The following is a 17,160-nucleotide window of genomic DNA, read 5'->3' as shown; positions in this document are numbered from 1 at the left end:
CTTTCTTCTGGTTACTAGAGGAGTAGCAACAGCAGCAGGTCAAAGTTTTGAAGTCATGTGTCTCTTTTCCAGCAAATAAGGATTGATCCTCTTGTTCTCTTGGCTTGCTGTCATCCATTCTCTTCACTCCCCACTCCCGCTCCATCCTCGTTTTCTGTCCTCCCAGGCTCACTGCAAAGCAAAACAGTATCCCTAACTACCCTGCTGGCTCAGAAGATAAAACACAAACTTTTAAATCACTAACAATAAAAACAATAAGAAATAGAACACATACGTAGTAATAGCGCAAGTAATGATGGTAGTTTTTCGTGATACTATAAGGTAATGAAATGTGGGCAGATATGACTAAACTTGAGCAAACAATGTAAACTGTCTGAGCCTTGGGTTACTGTATCCTTGCCTTGAGATGGGACAGTACCTTATTATAGTATTATTATTTTCAGTGTTAAAAAATTAATGTGGTGTGCCTTGAGCATAGTAAGCATTCATTAAAAATTCCCTTTCTATCTGCACCCTTTCCCCTGCTCTTAATATAACATCTCAAAAGATGTTCCCAAAAGTCTCTCATTCCAATCTTTTCTAAATTAAATGCTGGACCTAACTACAGTGTTTGAACTTTAGCCCAAAGTAGGTGCAGATTAGAACTGAAGATTTTTATTTTAGTTGTTTTTGGAAATTTCTGCTGGAACTTGTGAGCTTTATCTTTTAGGAAGAACTAAATCAACTTAACAATTCCATTTGGCTGAGAATTCTCCATTAAAACAACTGGACAGCTGGGAGCAGTGGATTCTGGGAAGGCAGTGACCTAAGCTCAGTACCTTTCTCTTCTACTCTCAGCTTCCATCTGTCATCTTCTAAGCCAGACAGCTGCTGAGATCGTCAAGCAGCGGGGTGCAAGGTTAGACATGGTTTCTATTCTGATGCTGAGATCTGACTATGGCCCTGGAGACCAGATTCTGAGTCACAAGGCAATGACGGAGGTTGTGCTGTGTCCTGAGACCAGCTGGCTGTTGGGATCTGTGGATTACCAGAGGGAAAGATTGCTTTTGGTCTAATAAAAGTATTTCTGGTCTCACTGGTCCCAAGAGGCCAGGAAGGAAACACCAAGCCTGTGAGAACACTGGGAAGTCAGAGATCAGTGAATTTTCCCTCAGATGCTTCACCAGGAGATTGTGGTCTGCTTGCTTCTAAAGCACCATTCCATAATGGGTTAGACTTTACCTTCCACCACTCAACAGTACTGTAGTTACTAGACATGGCAATAAACAGACCTGCACTTCCCTGAGCCAACTAAGAAAAGTAGTAACTCATCTAAAGGGGCCCAGCAGCAGACAGTGGCCAGCCACGCAGGACTGTAACAGAAACAGGGCAAAATTATGAAAATTGACAGAAATCTCATTTCAGGGATGAGGAGGAATAGGTAAACACAATAATTTTGTAGGATTAGCAATGAGAAAAATCATTAGAAAAAATAAAGTTGCTTCCTGTTTGCTAACCCTGCTAAGTCCAACTCTTTCAGTAACCAGAGATTAAATAAACAGAACACATAGAGCTGCTAGAGGAGACAAGGAACAACTTGATAAGAAAAATAATACAAACACTTAAGGAGATTCAAGTATAGCACACTATATGCACACACACACACACACACACACACTTGCACACTCACTATACTATTTTCCTTAAGATATGGGTTGGATTTGTTATTACTTTCAAGCATAATCTTAATAGAAGAGTTAATGATTAATTGAATAGAATGTATAAGATTTCCAAATAAAAAGGGGAATGGGATTACTATGAAAAAACAAGGAAAATTTTAAAAAGAACCAATATGCAATAAATCATAAAAATATGGAAATCAAGTCTCTGTCCTGATACTATATTTGAATGGATTGAAATTTCCCATTAAAAGACAGGGACTCTCAGGCTGATTTAAAATAATAACACTTAAGTATATACTTTTTATAAGAAATATAGTTAAAGCAATAAAGAAATCTTGAAAATAAAGTAGTGAGGAAAGAGATACCAAGCCAATGAAACAAAAAGAAGTTGGAATGGAATTATTAATATCAGATAAACTAAAATTTAAGGTTAGAAACAATAAATAACGACCTTATATGTTATGTAATAATGAAAATACAATATATTAAAACAGCATCTTTGGTGTACTTTGTATATGCCAAAGAATAAAGTGGCTAGTTATATAAAGTAAAAACTACTGGAATTCCCAGGAGAATGTAATAAAAATAAAATTATAGTGGAAGACCTCAGTTCATCTGCTTCAGAGTTAAACAAGTAAAATAAAACAAAACAAAACCCCAAAAATATGGATGCAGAGTAATTATACAATCTAATTAATAAAGTTGATGTAATGGATATGGACCTCAGTTTCTCTGCAACAGAGAAAATAAATTTTGGGTTTTGTTCTTAGAAAATTGATTGTATTGTGGACTATGCAGAAATACCCAATATTTTTTAAAACTTTTTTAATGTTTATTTATTTTTGAGAAAGAGCGAGAGCGAGCGAGAGAGAGAGAGAGAGAGAGAGAGAGAGTGAGCATGAGTGGGGGAGGGGCAATGAGAGAGAGAAAAAGACACAGAATCTGAAATAGGCTCTGGGCTCCGAGCTGTCAGCACAGAGCCCGACATGGGGCTTAAACTCACGAACCTCAAGATCATGACCTGAGCTGAAGTCAAACGCTTAACCAACTGAGCCACCCAGGCACCCCAAGAAATACCCAATGTTTTTAAAAATAAACATAGGGATTTAAAAAATCCAATAAAATTAAGAATAAACATAAGGAAAATTCTAAATTTATTTACTATTTGAAAATAAGGGATGAAGAAGCCAAAACTCAAATTATAAGGTAGAAAATGAAAAGGAAACCATTTCATTCCAAAGCCTGTGACATAACAGCAAAAACTAGTTCAAAAGAAAATGTAAAGTTTTCATTTTTCTCCCTCTTCCACCCGCTCCTAGTTCTCTTTCTTCCTGGAAAGGATTTAGTAAAAAGGATCCCAAGGTTCTCATCTCAGGAAAATAGAAAAAGCATAAAATAATACACAAGAAATTATGAATAGGAAATTAACACAGAGAAACACTACAAATATTTAAGTAGAAATAAAAATGTAGTATAAAAGGATAAATAAAAGCAATAGTTGTTTTTTGTGTTTTTATTTTTTTTCAATGTTTATTTATTTTTGGGACAGAGAGAGACAGAGCATGAACGGGGGAGGGGCAGAGAGAGAGGGAGACACAGAATCGGAATCAGGCTCCAGGCTCTGGGCCATCAGCCCAGAGCCTGATGCGGGGCTCGAACTCACGGACCGCGAGATCGTGACCTAGCTGAAGTCGGACGCTTAACCGACTGCACCACCCAGGCGCCTCTGTGTGTTTGTTTTTAAAATATACATGAAAGCTGGGGGTTAAGATGCAGATACTGGGTGGAGAATATGGAGCGGAGAATAGGTGTGTAGTACCACCTGGAACATCTATTCACTAGCCTGATTTCCCCTGTATAAATTACCCTGAATAAAACTCTGTGTAAATGGAATGAAGTGCCTCACTTTGTTTTTTGGTATTAAAGGACTTAAGGGAAAGGAGAAAAAAGGAATATGAATGATAAAAGAAACAACCATAGATATAGAAAAGAGGAAAAGAATCATAATATTACATGCAAGGCAACAGATTTGAAAAATCCAGGAAAAAGTAGATGATCTCTATCAAAAAGGACATGATCAAAACTGACCCCAAGGAATGGATATTTGGAATAGACCAGTTTCCCAGAAAACAGTGACATTCACCAAAACCAGATTGAATTCACAAGTCATTTTCCTTTATTATTGAAGCCAGTGTGGTAGGCAGAATTCCAAAGTTTTCGTCCCAAGACTCAGACCTCTCATTATTCAATCAAACACTAGTTTAGATGATGCTGTGAAAGGACTTTACATAAGGATTTAAGGTTACTAACCAGCTGACCTTAAAATATGGAGAATATTTTGAATTATCAGTGGGCCCAATGTAATCACATGATCCCTTAAAAGCAGAAGAATGCAGCAATCAGAAAGATGTGGCAGAAGAGAAGGTAAGAAGGATGGATTAGAAGTTGAGGTTGGAGACTTCATAAAGGCAAAAGTTTTGAACACTATTATTTACAACACTTCTGATTTGTTCACAGTTACTCACTTCCTCCATGACTTTGCTATGCTTCTGCATAATTGGAGTGTATTTCCCCACTCCATTGACTTGGGCTTGGTCATGTTACTTACTTTAACAAATAAAATGTGAGTACAGATGACTAGCATGATTTAACTTTGCTCCTGTCTTCCACCATCACAACAGCATGCCTCAGATAGTGGCCATTCTTTGAGCCTGGATGCCCATATAAGAAAAATTTAGAGCTCAGACCAGCTGAGCAAAGCCCAGAAGAGCATTGGCCCACCCATGACTTTCATGTAACATGATCAAGAAATAATATTTTGATGTTGTAAGTCACTAAAACAATGGGGTTATTTCCACAACAAGAACAGACTAATGCAATGTAGGAATCTGACAATACTGACTTCATCTTTGGCCCTCCATCTTGTTCTCCCCTCTGGCACACAGATGGCACCACTTTAGATAACTACCCTATGACCTCACCACCATGTTCCTTGCTCCATAAAAGCTAGGGGTTAAGATGTGGAGAGCAGGAAGCAAATATGGAGTGGAGAATAGCTGTGTAGTACCACTTGGATCATCTGTTCACTAACCTGATTGCCCCTGTCAATAAATTATCCTGAACAAAACTCTATATAAATGGTATGGAGTGGCTTGCTTTGTTTTTTGGTATTAAAGTGACTTTTTTAAAAAATGTTTTTAAAGTTTATTTATTTTGAGAGAGAAAGAGCAAGAAGGGGAGGGGCAGAGAGAGAGAGAGGGAGAGAGAGAAAATCCCCAGAAGTCTCTGGCACTTACAAAACAGAGCCTGTCATGGGGCTCAATCCCATGAACCATGAGATCATGACCTAAGCCAAAATCGAGAGTCAGTTGCCTAACTGACTGAGCCACCCAGGCTCCCCAAATTCATTTTACCAGTTTTGGTGGGGGGGGGGTTGTTTTTGTTTTTAAGTAGGCTTCATGCCCAGTGCAGAGCCCAACATGAGGCTTGAACTCAAGACCCTGAGATCAAGACCCAAGCTGAGATCCAGAGTCAGATGTTTAACCAGCTCAGCCACAGAGACACCTGGTATTAAAGTGACATCTAAGTCTGCAGAGTACACAGTACTGACCCTCTTCTACCTTCTGACACACTGTTATTTTGGACTTTAATCTTTGAATTTCTCACAAGAAATTTTATAGTGGGAGGGGGTTTAAATTCAGAATTGGGCATCTCTGTTTTGTTAGCATTTTATTAATGGAGTATGTTAATCTCATAACAGAACCTCTGATGAATCATGCTGGGCAATGGCCTGGCCATGATGTGAGAATGGAAATAAAACAGGAAATGAAATTTTTATTTTGATACATCATGGGCTTGGGCTTAATTAATATAACGATTGATGGGGGACACCTGGGTGACTCAGTCGGTTGAGTGTCCAACTTCGGCTCAGGTCATGATCTCGCTGTCTGTGAGTTCGAGCCCCGTGTCGGGCTCTGTGCTGACAGCTCAGAGCCTGGAGCCTGTTTCAGATTCTGTGTCTCCCTCTCTCTCTGCCCCTCCCCCGCTCATGCTCTGTCTCTCTGTCAAAAATAAATAAACATTTAAAAAATATATGTATATAATGACTGATGTATATTTTAGAGTCTTCTGGATGCAAAATTCACATAGTTGACCAGCATTTCTAGGAGAATTCAAAAAGATGCCATCTCATAAAGGTAAGAAGTAGAATTTCCCTGATAACTGCAAATCTCCTCTCCACAGATCTGACTGACCATAAACTGAATGACTAAGTTCAACAGGTAAGGTTAAGTTAGAGAAGAATACTTATTTCCCTGCTCCTCATGTTTCCCTGTGGAGGTAGGAACTTCTCTATGGTAATACCTATGGTCTTCTGCCCCATCCATTACTCACTTTTTCCTGTTGAGAAGCGAGATGCCTCATTAGGGGCGGCAGCAATTAGCCCATGTTTCTTGACTGGGTAAGACTAATCTATTAAAAGATGATAAGCACTAAGGAATTTATTCTTTTCTTCCCTCTTTGCCCCAATTCAGAGGACACAGCAATAAATGCAGTGTGTCTGTTCTGCAGACTAAAATGTTCCATTGGGTAGGCAATCCCACACTTGGAGGCAGGGAGGGAGAAAACAGTCCTAAACAAGTCCACTTAGCACTCAAACCTAAACAATTTTCTCCAAATGGCTCAAATTGTGTTATGATTGCTATCTACCTGCTGCATTTATCTCTCTGTTGCTTTCAAATTCAAACTCCAGTGAGGAAGATGGGAGTTATTTTTTAGTCCCCTCCAATTCCAACATATATTTTCTGGTGTACTTTCCTGAAAGTTCTGTTGTCAAGGATATTGATTCCATCACATAACTTTGAGTGTGGATGTAGATGGAGTGGCAAGGAGAGAACTGACAGGGCAATTGAAACTGTTTTCAAGCCATCAATCTCCCCTTTCTTCCTGAGCCACAATTTCCTGGAACTCAGAGTATAATACCCTGGGGCTCATGTATTTCCATGTCAACCGCAGCTTCTGAAATACCAGTCTGGACTGAACTGAGGCTCCTGCTTGTTCCAGCATGGTGACTGGAAATGTAGCATTGGGCTATCTACCAACAAGGAATGCCTTCTTGGAGAATATATATTGTGCTTTAAATCTGAGATGGCATTGTCCCATCTTGGCCATACTGTAAGCACCACATTTGGAAACTTTTCCTTCTGTTACATAGAGTAACAGAGACTTAGCTTGCCCAATTTAAATCTCTACCTGATAACACAAGATATATATACTCTTACCAGGAGTCCATAGCCAGGTACTCACATCTTAAAAGAGCAGACCTAAAATTCTGCTAATTTTGACAGTACAAAATCTCTCCCTTAACTCCACTATTCTCTGTTACTAACCACGATGTTCCTTCCAGGTATCACCAACAAATCTCCCTTGACTACATATTTGTCAGTAAGGCAATAAACTTCTCCTGTTTTACTTTCTCTTTTCTGTCCCTATCCCCATGACTCCTACAAACACCACACACACACACACACACACACACACACACACACACACACACACAGACTATAGCTTTTGTGTGCGTGAGAGACTGTGCAGTCTCCCTATTTAGAAAACCAGAGTCACATAATTATGCCTTCCTCCAGAGCAGAGAACTCCTTCATGGCTTTGGTGTTCACTGACTAGCATTGGCTTGAACACCTCTAGCAGACAATAAAGCCATTCCTCTCAAAATAGCCCATGACATTTTCAGGTCTTGCTAATTGTGTATCACCCAGGGACTTGACAGGAATCTCATGGTCAAAATTGTCCACAAACTGGATAATTTGAGGAGAACTTAATAAGGGGCTGCTTACCAAGGTATAAGCTCAGTGTAAGGAAACTACAAGGGATAATGCAGAGCTCCAGAGCTAGTAACCACCCTAGGTCTACAGGCTGAAAGGAAGGGGTGAGGGGATAGAGGAAAGCAGACAGAGAGAGAAGCATGTGATACTAGCCCATGGTAACATCCCAGGGAGGAAGCCAGGGTAATAATAAATACCCTGGGACCTCACTTTCCTTTTGCCCTCTTGTGCCTATAGCCCTTCCATTGTCTAAAGTCAATCAAAAGTCTGCCATTAAGACAGGGCTGAGACTGGAGTGAAGTGACTAGAGCAAGGTGCCTAGTGCTCACCATACAAGGAGACAAGGCCCTGTCAGGGCCATGCAAATGCAGCATCAGCACTGAGAGTGAGTGCCTCCTTAAATGTGGTGCCTTAGGTGCCTCTCTTGCCTCATCTAGTCCCAACCCTGGGTGAAGAGAGCCCACTGATGAAATCCATGGAAATCAACCTCCCAGGGCACAGAGCTGGGTTATGAGTCAACTTGAGAATCATTTGGAAGATATTGAGCACACACTGTTAGCAAGGTATTCATTATGGTAAGTTAAAAATCTGTGGCTTCCACTGAACCCACTTGATCCAGGATTACTTGACTAAGTTAGATTTCTTTTAGGTATAATTTCAAAAAGTTAAAAGGCATGACTCTCATAGAAATATAAAATGAACATATGCCAAGGATTTTATTCAACCCATCCATTAATGAGTAAAGAATAAGATGTTAAAACCAGTTCAAAGGAAAATGTGAAGACAGATTTACGTAGTCAAGTTAGCCGAAAGAATGTTAAAGTGAATATGCTAATAAATGCAAAACTGGTTAATATCTTACAGGGCAATAAATTTAAAGCTTTAGGGTTATCTTTTCTACTGGAGGGAAATCAATTACATCTCAACATTTAAAATTTATCTGTGCTATACACAAGAATCATTTGCTTCGCAACTGATTTTCCACAAGACAGCTTTTCTATTAGAAAGCCAATCTAGGGTGCATACCCTTTTAAGAATTAATTAATACATTGAGAATCCATCTGACAATTCCCAGTATTCCTCTAAAAGAATATCCAATAATCACCTTTCTTATTTCTAATATTGGATACTTTTGAAAAGCATTTCTCCTTCTGCCTGGAAGCCATTTGGATATCTAAAGATACGGACACATCTCATTTTACTCCAGGAGTCAGGTGCCCAGGATTAGACACAGGTGCAGTGTGAGCAGGAAAGTGTTTTGTTTCAGTTCCCCAAGGGAGAATCAAAACCAATCATTTTTAAAGCTGAGGGGATATTGTTAAATGTAAATCCCATTTACTGCCTCCTTCACTCTAAAGAAAAGCTTCATTATGTATGTTCTCTGCCCAGAAAAGAGGTAGGGCACTGCCTTTATAGCCATAGCTGTGGGAGGACAACAAGAAAGAGACAAAGAACTAGTCAGACAAGTAGCCACAATGTAGATTCCCAAGTGGCATTTAGTTTGTCAACATACTTAGTTAAAATTTAGTCAATAGTTAATTTGATCCCAACACTATACTTTTGTGCGAACTGCAATCAAAATATGGGCTCTCGGTGTCAGGTATGAATTATCCATCTTTAGTGGCAATGACTTATAACTGATGCCCCTAAAGACCATTGTATTCATTCTTTTGGTGTTTTTTTTTTTCCCATCATCATCCTTACTATCTTGCTCTGTTCCATTTTGCTTGAGACCTCAGAGATAAAAAGGATCTTGAAACTCTTCTGGATGAGAGCTGTCCAGTACAATGTTCTATACTGATGGAAATATTCTATATTTGTGCTGTTCAATATAGTAACTGCTAGCCACCTGTGGCCATTATACACTTAAAATGTTTCCAGGGCAGGATTTATCAAACTCAGAACTATTGACATTTGGGCTGGATAATTCTTAATTGCTGCCAAGATTGGTAAGAAAATTCAACCACCTTGCTGAGTTGGTCCACACACAGTCATCCTAATGAATGTCAACCTCATTCTCTCAGCTCTCAGAAATCTTTTAAACTCCTGTTGACTTCTCTTCACAAATTCATGGTGGCTGTTCCAAACTCTCACACTCTGCTCAAAATCATGATTTCACTCTGCCCACCAGTTCTAAGAATAGGAGGAAAGCAGAATCAGCTGCAGCTGTAGTATGAGATTACTTCCTCATGTAATTCTGGAGTTTACTTAAATCTTCCAGTTCCTATGTGGGTGGCAGTACTGATCAGGTCTGAATTTCTCCATGCTATGAGAAATCCAAAGTGGGAATACCTGATTCCTTGGATATAAGAGAGACAGCTCAGTGTAGTGAAAAGAGCATTGGATGGAGATACAAGAGGCCAGGTCTCTACAATCCGTTCTGTTAATAACTCATGGTATTTGGGCAAGACCTTCAATCTGTCAAGTCTCAGATTACCCACCTTGAATACCAGGGAAAACCTTCAGTGATTTTTTTCCCCAAGATTTTAGATAATCTTTTTAGATCTAGACCTTTTAGATTCTACTTTCTTTTTTACTCTTCATCTTCTAATAATAATAAAAAAAAGTTTATTGAGTATTTACTATGTGCCGTCACTGTACTAGTTGCTGGAAATCTAACAGTGACTAGAATAGACTTGACTATTCTGATGTAGTTTTATGGAGAAACTGGCTACCTGTTCAATGCCCCACCCTGGGAAAACTCAACTCTAGGGAGAACAATCAATCCAAGAAATAAGGTTGTGTTGCTCTATTCTTATCTAACCCACAAGGCACTGGGAGGGCAAGACTATGCCTCCTCCAAAGTCATGATTTCTCCCATGCAGCATGTTGATTGTTTAGTAGAACCAGGGATTTTATGCAAAATATTTAATAATGAGCTCACTATAGGCATTGGCCAATGAAACTTATGGCTGAAGCAGGATGTCACTCCTAGACTTATTCCTTTGGTTGCTGATTTGTGGGAAGGTCTGGGGGATTCCATAGGAGGGACTAGGGTGACCATGGCAGTAGGTCAAGTCTCAGAGAAACTAGGGAAGTTACTTTTTACCAGCATTTATAGAAATATATTTATATTCAAACTACATAGTGGCCATGCTGGTCAGACTGGTCAGAGGCTACTATTCAGTTAATATTCATTAACCCTAAGTAGAATTGAGGAGGCAACGTGGACACACAGCTATGTGACTTATCAACAGCATTGGCTTTTCCAGAGTCATCAAGAGAAGACTGCAGTACCCCAACATTTTTTTAGAGATGCCTGCTCGGATGGACATATGTATGTAAACCTAAAAAGTTAACTTCAGCTTCCTCTTTTGACTCTACCCAAGTTTCCATCCAGAACCTTTCTGTCCTGGGCCATCTCATAGTTCTACCCATTCCTGAGTCCAGATATTTCTGAGTCCGGATAACCTCCTTGTATTGACATGTCATCTTAAATGTGGAGTTTAGGATTCTAGACTACCTTGTTTGTCCCAATGCATTTTCCTTCCAACAGAAATAATTCTAATGAGTTATTTTCTGCCAAGTATGGGGAAACCACATTATGTTTCTGTAATGAAATTGTGCAATGAACTACTCCACTTCTGCTTTCTCCTTTCCCCCTCCTTCCCCTCCTTCCTTTCATTCCTGTCCCTCCCTTCCTTTCTTTCTTCTTTCCTTCCACTCTTTTAACATATGTTTATGGTATGCCTACAATATGGCTTTGATTCTAGTTACTGAGAATACAGCTCTGAACAAAAACAAAATCCTCCACTCTTAGAGACCTGAGTTATGAAGTTCATGAAACTTAAGCTTCATGCCCCTCATTTGTATAAACTTTTTCTAAGGCTCCAAGAGAGGCCCTAGAAATATGTTTCTCTGCTTTATATATTTTATAAATTTTATAAAATTTGTAGAAGAGGGGCACCTGGCTCAGTTGGTTGAGTATCTGACTCTTGGTTTAGGCTCAGGTCATATCTCGCAGTTCTTGCGTTCCAGCCCCACATCAGGATCTGCACTCTCAGTGCAGCGCTTGCTTCAGATCCTCTGTCTCTCTCTCTCTCTCTCTCTCTCTGCCCCTCCCTCACTGGTGAACTCACTCTCTCTCTCTCTCTCTCTCTCTCTCTTAAAAATAAAAAACAAAAAAGCCCCAAAAACAAAATTTGTAGAAGATGTTTTAGCTGTACTTGGTGAAGAATGTTGTCTCTTTCCACCTCAATTTTTCCATCATCATGCTTCCCCTTGTATCAGATGACATTTGAATGGCAGAAAATACTTCGAGAATTCTTGTATGGAGAAATTGAGTGAGAAATATATGGTCTGGGTTTGGTAGGATATATATAGGTGGTATGCATTCACTTTTGTATAAAGTTATTTACCTGTTTTAATGTAGGAATGGGCTTCTAGAATACTTCTCCTGTCTACTATAGTACTTTATCTACCATGTGACACAAAGTTACATGTCCAGGGGACGTATCATGAAATAAAATGTGTCCTACAGTGGCCAGTTCCAAAAGTGTGTGACTGGATGAGGAGAACCAAGATCTGAAACATACAGAGTTGGAAACTATCAATGAAACCTTTCTCTAATCATCAGACAAATAAAATTATTAGTAGGGAATTTGAGTCTCCTCAATACTTAGTGAAAACAAAAGTTCTCTCTTGTTGGCAAAAACTCAATAATGTGTATACTGTTAAAAATGAACTGTATATTTTTTCTGTTTAGGTGGAAATCATGCAAAATAGAACTTATCAGAATTTCTGGGTTTATAGGGTACATATTTGTAGCAGCACTACAATGAGTTTGGGTGTTTTATTAATCAATAATAAGAACAAACTAGTTGGGGCTTCTAGGTGGCTCAGTTGGTTGAGAGTCCAGCTCTTGGTTTCAGCTCAGGTCATGATCTCATGGTTTGTGAGTTCGAGCCCCACATTCACCTCCACACTGACCATGTGGAATGTGCTCGGGATTCTTTCTCCTCTCTCTGCCCCTCCCCCACTAGCGTGAGTGCATGCACACACTCTCTCAAAATAAATAAACATTTTTTTTAATGGGAAAAGGATTTGAACAGACATTCTCCAAAGAAGACATACAAATGGCCAACATGCAAAAAGATGCTCAGCATCAGGGAAATGCAGGTCAGAATCACAATGAGATATCACTTCACCTGTTGGGATGGTTATTATAAAAAACAAAACAAAAATGAAATAACGTGAGGATATGGAGAAATTGGGACCCGGTGCACTGTTGAAGCAAATGTAAAATGGTGCAGCCATTATAGAAAACAGTGTGGAGGTGCCTCAAAAAGTTAAAAATAGAACTACCATATGATCCAGCAATCCCACTTTTGAGTATTTATGGAAAATAATTTTTTCCAATTTTTTTCTACTTCCTTATGTGTAAAATTAGGTTATTGATTTGATTTTCAAAAATTTTTAAAGTGTTTATTTAGATTCCAGTTAGTTAACATACAGTGTAATATGAGTTTCAGGTATAAAATTTAGTGATTCAACACTTCCACACAGCACCCAGCGCTCATCATGACAAGTGCACTGCTTAATCCCCATCATCTATTTCACCTCTCCCCCTACCCACTGCCCTTCTGATAACCATTGGTTGTTCTCTATAGTTAAGAGCCTGTTTCCTGGCTTTCCTCTCTCTCTTCTTCCCCTTATGATCATTTGTTTTGTTTCTTAAGTTCTACATATAAGTGAAATCATATGGTATTTGTCTTTCTCTGACTTATTTCACTTAGCATAATACTGTCTAGTTGCAACGACATGAGTTTATATAGAGAAGAATTAAAACAGAATTTCAAAGTGATATTTGCACTCTCATGTTCACTGCAACATTATTCACAATAGCCAATATATGGAATCAATCTAAATGTTCTTCAGTGGATGAATGGATAAAGAAAATGTGGTATATATCTACAACGGAATATTATTACATTACATTAATTACAGGAATTACATTAATCCTGTAGATAAATTTGGAGAGAATTAACATCTCAACAATATTGAATTTTCCAATCTATGAACACAGAATAGCTCTTTATTTAGCTCTTCTTTCATTTCCTTCTTCAGTGATGAGAAGACTACTTTGATAAGATGGCATTTAAGACCTGAATTAAGTGATATCATAAGCCATGAGGCTATCTGGAGGAACAGTATTCCAGGCAGAGTACAATGAGTACAAAGGTCCTTAGGTATAGTGTGCTTTGAATGTGCTAAGCAAGGAGGCCGCTGTGACTGACTGAAGTGAGGTGGAGTGAGGGGGCAGAGAATGAAGTCACAAAGGTAACAAGAGGCCAGATCATGTAAGGCCATGTAGGTCATTGTAAGGTTTTGAACTTTATTTAGAGTAAGATGGGAAGTTGATTAAATAATTTTGAGCAGAGGTGTGACATTTGATTTATTTTTTTTAGGTCACTTTGGGTGGTTTGGGGAGAAAAGACTAATAGGGAAAGGTGAGTCCAAGATAGAAGCAAAAAAACCATTACAGAAAAAAATTACAATATTTTAGCAAGCACATATGGTGACTTGGACTAGAATTAGAAGTAATAAATGTTGGAATATGGATATATTTTAAAGATAGAGTTGATGGGATTTGCTAAGAGCTAGATGTGGGCAGCTAAAGAAAGAGAGGAGTCAAAGATGGCTGTGAGCTTTTGGGCCTAAACAATTGGAAGAATAGATTTTTCATCAGTTCAGTTGGGGAAGACTATACAAGGACATGTTTTGGAAGGGGTTTATCTGGCTTAAAAGGAGTAAGAAGGGGAAAAAGATTTTTTTCTAAAATCGTTATGCACCATTGAGTTTTAAGCACAGAATCTGAGAATTTGCAGCCTATGTTCTGAGTATATTGCAATAGCAACCACCTGCAGTAAACAACAGCCTATGCATTATGGTCTGAACATTTATGGTAAGGAGAAGGCAATAGGCAGAAAGTAGGAAAAGAATATTTCAATTAGTAACTGAAGTGATTATGTCTCTTAAGAGGCATGCAGGAATGGGTGTTAATGAGTCTCTGGGTAGAAAAGACCTCACGGAAGATTCTCTATTTTATTTGAGACTTGAAGAAGTTAGCCAGCAGAGGGGGATGGGGTTTGTGGGGATGGAAGATTAACCTATAATAAGTCAAATAATGAGCAGGTGCAAGGATCCAGAAATGAGAGGATGTGTTTGAGGAATTAGAGAAAGTCAATCATAAGTATAGAGCAAGGAGAGCCAAAAGAAGAATAAGGCAGGAGATGGGTTTAATCCTAACAATTAGATCTGCAATTTTGTAAAATCACTGTGGCTGCTGTGTGACTCCTGTGTAGAGAGTGAACTGCAGGAGCACAGATGTTAGTTATCGAGCCTGAAGACTAAATAGGCTTGTATTCTAACTTGTAGTCTTGGTGAGGGATGATGATGATGGCAGCGGGTTCAAACTTCAGAGATATTTAAGAGCTTATCGATGGCCAAAGAGAAGAGAGAAGCCCTAAGAATGACTCATTACTGGGTTTCTAGGGTGAGCAGCTTGGTGGATGATGGTTCCTTTTACTAAGATGGGAGTGCCAGTTATTAAATTTTTGTCTCTCAGCTCCAAACCTTAGAGTAGGTTTGGACTATCTTTCTCTATTCCACTTTGTGAAGCTGGTGCTTGTGTCTTGCAAACCACATTCCTGCTTCGCCAGCTGGCTCTGATCAGACTCTGCCATTGGTGGTGCTAGGGAGACTGCAAAGCTGGAGGAGAAATGCCCCTTAGTGTCTGCTTCCTCTTAGCATTTCTGCAGCAATGATTCTTCCCCCCAGAAGCAGCCAGCCCTTCCCATAGCAGCAGCTGAATGCAGTTGGCAGTTTTCCTGTCACTTGCAGAGCCGGTCTCAACATGCTCCCCACAGCCTACAGAGCCTCTGGATCCCAGGCTTATGGGGAGCCTCCTCTGAACTCAAAGATTCAGGTATCAAAGATTCCAGTTAAACAGCATCTCTTCCTCAGAGGTCTGAGTTTAGCTATTGGTGTGTATGTGGGGGGAACCCTCTAATTTTCTAGGTTTTAATAATTCTAGTCTCTTCCCTTTATTCCCTCTGCCTTTCCTGCAGTAGCTATCTCCATGATAGCTTAGAGGATTTTTTAAAAACCTTTTATTTGCATAGTTAGTATTTCTTTACTTTAAATTCTCTTTAAGCAAATAACCAGCGTGGTTTCTGTCTCCTAACTGGACTCTGATTGGCACAGAAGTTGTTGCTAGGAGTACTCCCAGGAAACAGACCCTAAACAGTGGGATTTGGCCATCATCTTGGTTTTGTGCTCGGCTTGAATGTAGTGCTGAGCTCCTTGCTAATAGGAAATGAATATTGGTAACCCATGTCATGCAGAAGTATCATTATTAAGTCATCACCTGTAGTTGATTGGGATAAAGTGCCTAATGAAACAAGTCTATCTGCCGTGTTTGACTGTTAGAACAGTAACAATGACTATGACAACTGGTGATAAATAGGTTCTTCTGAATACACTAAAGCACTTAGAGAAAGTACCAACCTTGAGTCCTCATACTCTCTGCTCAAGTCTCATCAAAGAGGTGGAGGGATTCCATGACAGCCTTAAAAGAATCTCTCATTTCCACAGGGCACTTGGTGGCTCAATCAGTTAAGCATCTGATTTCGGCTCAGGTCATGATCTCATGGTTCATGGGTTTGGGCCCTGCATCGGGCTCAGTGCTGACAGCTCAGAGTCTGGAGCCTGCTTCGGATTCTGTGTCTTCCTCTCTCTCTGTCCCTCCCCCACTTCTCTCTCTCAACAATAAATAAACTTTTAAAAAATAGAAAAAAAAAGAATCTCTCATTTCTTATAGCTACAGGGCTGGCTGCTGCTGCTAAAAATGAACAGATATTTAATTGTCCAGTTTACAGAATTTACAACATCAGTTGAATCTATACCCTTGCCAGGTCTCTGGTGTAGAAGTTAGGAAAGTGATAGGGAAGGAGAGGGACCCCAAAACGTGGATTGGGGATACATCTGGATGGACTTAGGCCAAGGTGAGAATTTTGAAATCTCAAGTCACTTTGAACGTCTTCTGTCAGTGGAAGCAGCTTGTCCTCCTGTGTCTGAGGATATCAGCCTTTCCTTGCTTGAGAACTATCCACTATTCCCGTAACTAGGGTCAGATATCCACATGCTCCAGGGGAACAAGTACAAAGTCCGATCCAGGAGGAAGCAGCTTATAAACCAAAAAAGCTGATTGCCAGATTTTCCTAACTTACATCAATATAAACCTGAGGAATATGTATAGAAATGGATTTTAAGGAAGATGGGATATAAAACTGGATTAAAATAAACTTAAAAGAAATACATGTTTAGACATAACAGATATACATGGCAACTGGTAAAATCCTTACATTGGCAATTTGACCCATGAAACAAGGACTATAATGGTAGAAAGGAAGCCTCTGGAACCTTTCCATCCTACTAGGACAGTAAACAAAACGAATAGCATATCTTCAAGGGAATTGCAGAGATTAGCGCCCATTACCAAAGACTTAGAAAGATGTATGAGTGGTGATACCTATCACATTCCCACATAAGTCACCTGTTTGTCCAATGCAGAAGGCAGATCTTGACAAATATCTGAGGATGGTCATAAACTTAATCAGGAGGTGACTTTTGTTGTAGTTAATATTCTACATATAGTATTT

This window comes from Acinonyx jubatus, chromosome C1 (genome assembly GCF_027475565.1).
Source record: "Acinonyx jubatus isolate Ajub_Pintada_27869175 chromosome C1, VMU_Ajub_asm_v1.0, whole genome shotgun sequence".
In the NCBI taxonomy this organism is placed as follows: Eukaryota; Metazoa; Chordata; class Mammalia; order Carnivora; family Felidae; genus Acinonyx; species Acinonyx jubatus.
This window is presented reverse-complemented; position numbering follows the sequence as displayed.